This window comes from Lolium perenne, chromosome 5 (genome assembly GCF_019359855.2).
Source record: "Lolium perenne isolate Kyuss_39 chromosome 5, Kyuss_2.0, whole genome shotgun sequence".
NCBI classification, from domain to species: Eukaryota; Viridiplantae; Streptophyta; class Magnoliopsida; order Poales; family Poaceae; genus Lolium; species Lolium perenne.
In genome coordinates this window covers 8,400,903-8,406,929 of record NC_067248.2, presented here as the reverse complement: position 1 = coordinate 8,406,929, position 6,027 = coordinate 8,400,903, and the positions used below count along the sequence as shown (strand labels likewise).

At 41.1% G+C, this 6,027-nt stretch overlaps 1 long non-coding RNA gene across 3 annotated transcripts; it reads left to right on the top strand.

The window, feature by feature from the left end:
- The first annotated feature begins 1,804 nt into the window (after window positions 1-1,804).
- On the top strand, window positions 1,805-5,205 carry LOC127299031 (uncharacterized). 3 transcript variants are annotated; one of them, XR_007850284.2, is made up of 3 exons: window positions 1,805-3,306; window positions 4,165-4,262; window positions 4,794-5,074. It is a non-coding gene; the product is annotated as an uncharacterized lncRNA (long non-coding RNA). The 3 variants fall into 3 exon arrangements; XR_011744535.1 differs by lacking the exon at window positions 1,805-3,306 and adding an exon at window positions 3,338-3,403; XR_011744534.1 differs by lacking the exon at window positions 1,805-3,306 and adding an exon at window positions 5,147-5,205 and having other exon boundaries at window positions 3,781-4,262; window positions 4,794-5,035.
- Window positions 5,206-6,027: the final 822 nt, after the last annotated feature.

The window sequence follows — 6,027 nt, the reverse complement described above, 5'->3', positions numbered from 1 at the left end:
TCGGCGGCGAGAAAGGAGGTGGTGAACTGTGACATGGGGAGCGGCTGCCGGCGAAAAGAGAGGAGGCTATAGGTGGCCGGTGGTGGGCGGGGATGCAGTGTCCTATCCGGACCACAAACCTAGCTCCACGACGTGGTCCGTGCCCCCTCTGGCCGACGCGCACGGGAAGCCGCTTCCCACCGGAGATCCTCACCGCCGACCAGAAACGCATCTCATTGTCCTGGGTGCTAACGGATGAGTGGCTGGCCGCGGCGGCGGGGATACCGATGGGAGTGCCTTTCTCTCCATCCCGAGGCAGCGCGCCCTTCTCTCCATCCCGAGGCAGCTGGCAGTGTAGATTGGAGAGGAGTTCGCTGGTTCGACTCACCAGCGACAGCGTCATAGCCGTCCTCCATTGCTTCGTCACCGACAGTCAGTCTCAGGTGGGGTGTCATGGAGCAGCAGCGCGCCCGTCGTCGTCTCCGGCTAAGGCGCCTCTTCTTCTTCTTCGCTGTTCGTCGCCCGCGGATGGCCGACGGCGCCGATTTGCCTCGCGGTGGTGCGGATGGCCGACAGTGACGATTTGCCTCGCTGTGGTGCGGATGGCCGATGGCGCCGATTTGCCTCGCGGTAGATTGCTGCTAGCAGGCGATGAAGACATGCTAGAAAAGTCAGTTCGCCGACTGGTTGACCCGCGCCACCCTCTAGCTGCTGGCGACTTACTCCACATGATGGCGGGCGCCGTGGACACTTTTCTTCGTTCCATCCTTTTGGTATCTATTTCTAATTTTTAATTCCATGTCGTTGCCTTAGGGTCTGGAATTTCCTTATTGTGGATTGTTTGTCCGGATGTAGGCAATCATACAATGTGCATTGTGGTGGTGGCCGCCGGTGAGGCCGTCCTCCTCTGCATCTTCGCCTCCTCCACCGCGCTGGCATTGCGATTCTGATGTCGTTGCGTCTCACGTCCATGGTGTGTGGTCTTAGCCTTCCGGGAGCGTGTGTTCGAGGCGCGGTAGGCCAGGTCGTGGGCGCCTGAGCGGGGTTGTCTCCGCTCTATTCGGTTTTCCGTTCATCTTGTTCCGCTCGCCACGGCTCCTCTCGTGGGCTACGGTGAGGTGCTCCAACTCCAGCCCTCGCAGGTTGTCTTCAGTGGTCCAACGTTTGGGCAGAGATAGGCATGCACCCACCAGCCATTATCGATCCTTCAGCTACTGTCTGGATTTCTGCTGTTTAGATTTCTTCAGTTGTACGTGGTATTTTTTCTGGTTTGTTGGCCCGTTCCTGCATCTTTGCATAGTGTTTGTCGAGTCCGCATATCCTACCTTGTAGGTCCTTTGTCCAGTGCAAGGCACAAATTGAGATCAGGCTGGAACTTCAAATACATTTTGCATCGAATGTAACTTTTCATTTTGGTCAAATTATGGAGGGAACTCAAATTCAGCTCTTAATTTTTCTTTATGACTGTTTGGTGAAGATTGAGTCATCTGCTTTCGGTCCTTTGTAGATCTTGAAAGTAGATGATTTTTGTCTACAGAACTAACTGAACATGTATTCAATAAGATTGTATGTTTACCTATATAGTATTTTGTTTATCTCAGGGTGTTTGATATTTCTGCTGATTTTTGGTGTTTCTAATTTAGCATGGGACCAGTAAGTAGAAGGTTCAGTGCAACACCGCCACTTTTGATAAATAGAAGTTGTCATCGTAATGTTGGTGAATTGTTTGGACCAGTAGAAACATGTGCCAGCTCCATTGTGTTACTGTGGGAGGACAAGTGCCTGCCGGGTTCACTGTAGGATGTACCATATGTTAAATGGGAACTGTGTATACGTTAAGGGCTATGTTGAACTGTGATGACCAGGGAAGCTGGTTCTATTAACTACTACAGTGTCATCCTTCGATTTGACATGCATTTTTTAATCAAATTTTAATTGAGCTAGCTGTCAAATCCATAGTAGCACAAACAAAAGATCTCTGAAAGTATCTAATGAAAATTCAGCTTTTAGTTTTCTTTGTGGTTTGATGTTGCTCTTTAGTGTGCAATAGAGGTTCAGCTGGAATAATTAGTAGTCATTGTATGTACCTACCATCCAAAACAACTCCATGAGCTGCTTCATAATAGATCAACAGGTTCCAGTAACTATGGTACCTTAACACGAGAACAACAATGATCATAAAATTTAATTTTTATAATTACTGTGTATTGCAAGAATTTTGTTTAGAATGTTTCCCCTGTATCGGTAAATGTTGTCGCTTTTCCTTTTCATTTTGCTAACACGTAGCAGAGTCTTCTACATTAAGCAACTGGACTCTTCATATATTTTCTTGATGTGTGATTAGTTTTTCAATTGTTAGTTTCTATAATATTTAGTTCCTTTTCTCTTATATCAATGAAGTAAATGAGTGGCATTATGTTCAGTGTTGTAAGCTATATTTGAAGTGTTAAACACATGGAAGTGAGACCAAAGCTAGGTTCATTTATTTGGAGCCACTCATACTTTACCTTGAATTTTCTGCTACCTAACGATCCTCAGTTGGAGCCCATTATTCCACCCTATTTCCATGGAAAACAGGGGCATGATACATTAGTTTTAGGCTTTCTCCATTTGGTTAGTTAAATTTTCTTCTTTTTGTGCTTTCTTCTGCCCATGGAGTATTTCATACATCACAAAGATGTTTTGCTGATAGTGGTAGCTTCGGAGTTCAAGCTTGGCTTTCATTTTTTATAACTAATACCATTATCATGTACTCAATGAAAATTGAAACTATAAGATGTTTGACAAATTTTAGAGACATTTTTGTTTGCCATGCTGATAGATTTGAAATATTTACCATGTCCCAATACATAATGATATATAGGTGGACATCTAGAAAAGTCTGATTCCATTGAACGTCTAAACCTGACATGAATCATTGTTTCATCTTTTGGAGATAGCATTGTAGAGAGTAGAACAATGTATGAGACCAGAAGCATAAATTTTCTCCATGTTAACTTGATCTTCAGTGCATTATTATCAAATTCTGCGGTTTATCTTTCTCTGCCAAACAAAGATCCTTGCAATTGGTCGTTAGATGTCGTGTGTTTTCACTTTATACTGTTTGATGGAATAATCAGGGATGCTAAAATATTGGTCTTGAACATAAGGTTTGAATTATATGTCCTATTTTATTTTTCATTTCCTGTAGATGCTGATGTGGTTTCTTCTTTTGGACATTAGACGATGATCCGAATTTTTTTCAAGCATTGCTAATTCGTTCTCTCTTACAGTTGCAAATAACATCACAGGAGAATTTCCTCAAGCTTTTGCAGGCTGACAAATATGGTAGGTTATGTCTCATTCATGTTTAATTAGTTCTCTTACAGTTGCAAATAACATCACATGAGAGTTGCCCTCAAGCTTTTGCAGGCTGACAAATATGGTAGGTTATGTCTCATTCATGTTTAATTGATAAGTTTCTTGCTTCAATGGCATGTCATGAAGAACTGAATAGTATCTTCATATATGTAGCAATGATCGCATCATTGTTGTTACTGTTATAACATGTTCTCTTAGTTACATAGGGCTAAGATAGAAACATGTTACAGGTATTTTTTGCATTGATACTACATAAAAATAGTTAGGGTCGGGGTCATTGATTTCTTGAAATAAAGAACACTTGGAAGTATGTGTATCCATTTACCGAACATCTTTCCGAGTGCTCTAATTTGAGATTGATTATAGTACATGGAAGCTTCTCTTAGTGAAACAAAAACACATGCATTCTAATATGATGATCTCTTATGTCAATTTCTATTTTCCTTTGGAACATAATCTAATTAGACTTGTATCTACTAAGATCTACTTACTGTATTACTATCACGTTGTGGAGTTCTGAAATGCCTGGGAGATAGTAGGTAATAGATTATGGCTATCCCATGGTGCTTGATATTTTTGTGAAGGGACGGCTCTTTTCATTTAGTCTTGAAATGGTGAATGCATGATACATTATATTTTAAGGAAGTAAAAAAGAATAATTTTGAGACTTACGGTCTCAGTTTTTGGCTTACTTGCTATCTGTCTAGATCATGGGTGGGAGAGTGATTGTTGAAGGGTCAGTGCAACACATGTACCTGAATGAGCGTTCTACATTGCGAACAACTGAAAGCTGAAGCTAGCATACCATGATGTGTGCTTCTACAGACTGTGGCAATGATTACTGTGACGGTTCTGGAGCTTGGACGGGGTGCCACCACTGATGGCCTTTATGACTGGTGTTCTTTGGAGCTTTTGATATTTTGGTATGGTGCACTCTTTCCTGTTGTTGGCATGATTAATTCCATTTTACATGAAGTGATGTTTGACTCTTGGGCGACATGTACGGGCCTAACATGATCTCTAATTTCGTTCAGATTTATAAATAATGATTTCTACTTCTTTCTCATTTGTTTTTTTATCTTCAGGCAGTGTTTACAACTTAGTGAAATGTATCGTGGTTGCCTCAAGCTAGACCTACCTTTCTCTATCATCTATGATCTATGTTCTATGCATGTAAATGTCGTTTTTTAATTCTGTCTACCTTTTGCAAACTTGGTTATTACATAATAGAAGGCAATATCAGTTATAGATAGTCATGCTAGAAAGCTTTGATATCTTTTATTTCGGTTCTCAACTTCACATGACTCTCGCGACTTGTAAATGGCGTGCCTTATTTCTTGCGTATGTATCATGCTTATTTCTGTAGACATTTGATAAAGTTTGGTGCTTACATAGTGCTAAAGGCTTAACTACTGGTTGTTTTCTGGGCTGCTGCTCCTTACTGATCAAATCAGATGGTCAAAGAAGCAATGACCATCAACAGATGGCAAATGTGGTTTGATTTGCCAAAGTCAAATACAGAGAAAAGCAAAAGAGAAACAATCTTTACAACTTGCTAACAAATCAGTGGTAAACCAGATTTCCAGAAACAGATCTTCAGGGGAGGAGGAGAAAGAAAGAAAGATGAAAGGAAGAGGCTGTTCCAAAAAAAAAAAAAAGGAGAGAAGACACCAAGTTCCTCACGAAGTCAGAAATGGTGATGAGCCAACAATTTCTAGAAGATCGTTTTTGTGTAAAATCCTATCACCAGAAATTTGATTGTCAGCTGAGTACATTCACTTTGCATTTCACAGTAATATTTTTGCAGCACCACAAAATCAGAGCTAATGGAGACTACTAGGATCTACGGACAAACCCAGAAAACTATTTCATTATCTGCAAGACTGCAACCATATACTACTGTTATCTTCACTCTCAAAAGAGCTTAACACAAACTCAGTTGCACGCTTTTATGTCAAGTAGTAATATTTTAGGCAACCACGGTGCATCCTACTGCATAGGGAACTTAGTGAAATGTATCTATGAACGGGAACGTACATCGGGCTGGATGCTTCTAGGTTCACCCTTACAGTCTGAACATCAGATCTTGCTGAAAATTTTACTTAGCCATCAGTTATGTGGCCAATATTCTGCATCCTATTAGTGGTCCACCCCTTAACAGTAGTATGTTGTTGCCGGTAATGAAATGATCTAAAGTAGTATATGGATGCAGATAATGAAGCTGTGGAGCATACTTCTGCAATTTGATACAATATCAGTGCTGATGCTTCCGCCCTGCAAAACAATAATATACTCGCTTCTGAAATTTTTACTCATTGTTTACCCCTTAATTTGTAGCTCACATTGGCGTAGCTGTAGAAGCATCTTTTATTCTTCGACTTGTGGCTACCACAATGGCGCGGCGTGCCGCCGCGCCGGTCTTTGCTAGTATATATCTGAAGATCATTCTGCTGAGGCCAAGTTACATTCATGCCAAAGTCTTTGTAGTCTCCGCCGGGCATAAATGATGAGATGATTTTGGACTTATTTTTTTGTACTTGTTTAAAACAGATATTACTCAATATTTTAATGGGATTATTCCTCCAACTTGCCGCTAATAACTAATTGTTGCATTTAACTGCAAATCTCTTTGATTATTTATTTTCTTAGAGAAATGAACGTGTTAATGATGAAATCAGATCAAACAAG